We start from the raw sequence: 390 nt of genomic DNA on the forward strand, positions 1-390 counted from the left end.
AATTCACCGCGCGCCCGGCCCAGGGCGGCCAGCCCGCAAAGTGCCCGCCTTCTGGGTTACAGGGAGGTGTTGATGAACAGATTCAGTTTCCTGCAGGCAGCGCCCATCAGAGATGCCTGGTTTTGGGATGATGTCACCGCGGGACCAGGAGATCCCCTGCCACCCATTCTCCCTCGCCTACCCGGCAAACAGGTTTCCCGAAATCCCAGCCCTCTCCTCCGGAAGCGCGTTCTCTGACTCAGGGAATGGGGAGCGGGCAGGAAGGCTCCTCGGCAGACGGGGTGACCCCGCTCTGTGCCACTGCAGGGGTGCCCCAAACCACCCCAGACACCCCAGAGCCCCACGCTGCAGCCGAGCCACTGCTCTCCTGCGGCCCCTGGCCACGCCACC

The sequence above is a fragment of the Pygoscelis adeliae genome, unplaced genomic scaffold, assembly GCF_000699105.1.
Source record: "Pygoscelis adeliae isolate BGI_AS28 unplaced genomic scaffold, ASM69910v1 Scaffold387, whole genome shotgun sequence".
NCBI classification, from domain to species: Eukaryota; Metazoa; Chordata; class Aves; order Sphenisciformes; family Spheniscidae; genus Pygoscelis; species Pygoscelis adeliae.